This window comes from Buceros rhinoceros, unplaced genomic scaffold (genome assembly GCF_000710305.1).
Source record: "Buceros rhinoceros silvestris isolate BGI_N320 unplaced genomic scaffold, ASM71030v1 scaffold35953, whole genome shotgun sequence".
In the NCBI taxonomy this organism is placed as follows: domain Eukaryota; kingdom Metazoa; phylum Chordata; class Aves; order Bucerotiformes; family Bucerotidae; genus Buceros; species Buceros rhinoceros.
Window position 1 is genome coordinate 10,732 of NW_010404819.1, and position 2,638 is coordinate 13,369.

Genomic DNA, 2,638 nt, shown 5'->3' on the forward strand with positions numbered 1-2,638 from the left:
CATCGCTCAGCTCCGCTCGGAGCTGCACCGTATTGGAGCTGACCTGGGGCACAGGCAGCCCTGCGCCTGCGAGGAGGGGAAGAGGCTGCAGGGCCAGCTCCTGCTCCCAGGGCTGTGACGCTTTCTGGGGCTGGAGCTAGAGAGTGCCGGCTTTTTCCTGGCTAACCTTAGATCATTACCATGCTGTTAGATGAATTTTCTGCACAGTATTTTCTTTCTCGGGAGGGGAAGAGGTGGTGTGGAGGAGAGCTCTGCTCTGAGCATAGGGTCATACACGCTTCAGCTATACACTGCAAATGAGGGAAGTATCAGCACCAGCAGCTCCACAGCGGGAGCACTGTGGGGGTGTTGTATTATTCTCTGGATTTTTGCTCGATACCGATTTTTCTATCCACCTGACACTACTAAAACCCAGCTAACAGCTGTGACATCAGCGGAGTTTGGCTTTGTATCCGTGCAATTAAGGTAGACATCTGGCATCTTTAAAAGAAACATGAGGAAAGTGGATTTCCCCGGGAGCATCCCATCCCTGTGTTGTCAGGGGATTGTTAATCAATTATTAATTAATTAATAATCACTCTTGTCAGATTGACAGGTACACAAACTGTGAACAGAGTAGTTCGCATAGGAAAAGATTAAATAAAGAAGGAAAAGATTAAAATAAAGAAACTAAGGGGTTTCTCTGAGACTGGAGAACCCAGATGTAAAGGCTTCCACCTCCTGCCCCAGTTGTCCCTTCAGCCTGTGCTCATCTTCTGAGTCATGAGCCAGAGGAGCCGGCGGTCCCAGCTGGACGTGCTGTGAGGCTCACAGTGGTGATGGTCAGTGGGCAAGCACGCGCAGGGGGGCAACAGGAAAGCAGAGCACAGCTGCGATGACAGGAGAATACTGCTCTGTGTGGGGAAAGTCATGGGGTATTGAACAGCCTCTTTTAGATTCTTACTTATCTCCTCACGAGTAATCCAGGAGTTTGCATTTTCTGTGCCTTCTTCAGGAATGGGATGGCTAGATTATAGTTTCCATTTATTCTGCTGAAAGACTTGTGTGTCAGATCCAGAATGCAGAAGGGACAATTTTAAGGAAAAAGTATCCGTGGACTTCTTACAAAATCCGAAGAATCAGTTTAAAGGAGATGAATTATGTCACCCAGGTCTCATGAGGTCAGAACAAGGTGGTAACCGCATCCACTCAAGCTGCTGACAGGAACATGCCACCTCAAGAAGAACAAAGTCCCGGCTTAGGTGGAGTGGTACAGAAAAAGGGAAGGGAACCTTCCTGTAAGGCAGGAGGGCTGGAACCTGCCCAACAGAGGTCACCAAAGAACACCACTCACCTTGCAGACAAAAGGAAGAAGCAAAGCTTTTAGCAAGTACCATGACTCGCTGAATTCAAGTCCACAGACAAAAACACCACCGTGAACAGTAGTTACTACGTAGGCAGAAGTAATTAACTGTGTGTTCTTCATGCTGATTAAAGGCGATGGGGGGTGGTGAGTCCTCCTAGCCAGCTCCTGGTCAGTCCTGATGCCAGAAGACAGGAGCAATCCATTTCACTGTGGCAAAACGAATGCCTTGTGAAGCAAGAGGTGCTCATGAAGCCCTTGGGGCTGTGCAGACATTCTCCCCACTAGCCACCCTTCTCTTGCATCCTGGAGATGCTTTCGGTTGTTTGTATGGCCAGGTTTGGGTGCCCAGGTGAAAGGTCTGCTCAGGACCAGTCCCTAGGGGGGGGCAGGAATGTGCTTCCCTAGGGGAGGGAAGCACGGGGGAAGCTGGGCTCAGCACCACGGGCACAGCTGGCTGCATCCTGGTCCGGGTGGGAAAGCCGGGTCCAGTGGGAAGCCAGGAGGTGAAGGTGGCCACCGTACGTGGGTGGTGGAGGAGTGAGAGGTGACCAGTGAGGCCTTCCTGTGTGGTAATGCCAAGGCTTGTCCCAGGCGAGGGGGCGGTTTCATCTGAATCACTGAGGTGGAACTGAGTGTTCCTGGTGGGAGGAGAAGTGGGAGAGCACACACCTGTGTGCTGTGAGAGCCTTTTCTGGGGATGTTCAGTGACGTGCACCCAGGAGTTACGGTGCTTCACCAGCACAAGGAACCACCTGCTGCCGTTTCTGGTTCTTTTGCATAGTCTTTTATGATACTGTCGCCACCTTTGTTCCTTCTTTTTCCTCAATATGGGGCGGGTGGAGCTGGCAGACAGAAAGCAGCAGCGGTATCGCTAATACCAGAAAACCTGTTCTGCAGGAAATCCTGCAGATGCGTGCAGGATGGGGAAGGAGCGGCTGCGCTCGTGACCCGACCTGCCCTGCACGTAGCAGGCTGGGAGGGTGGTGGAGGATGACAGGCACCCACCTCTGTCCTCCCCATTCCCACGTTCTCAGCCCTGGGTCAGAGAGGCTGGCTGCTGGTTCGGGGCCTGGCTTGGTAACCCAGGAGGAGCTAGTGGAGGGCATGTCTCCTCCTGGACTCCTCTGCCTTTCCTCCACCATGGGACTTGCTCTGCTTTGGCGGCAAACAGTGTCTGCCTCGGTCCAGAGCCGGTCAGTGGGGGATTTTGGTGTCTGTACAGAGGCGCCGGTGGCTGTCAGGGGGCTGACATCACGGAGAGGTCCGTGCCCTGTGGCACCCAGGCATCAGAGA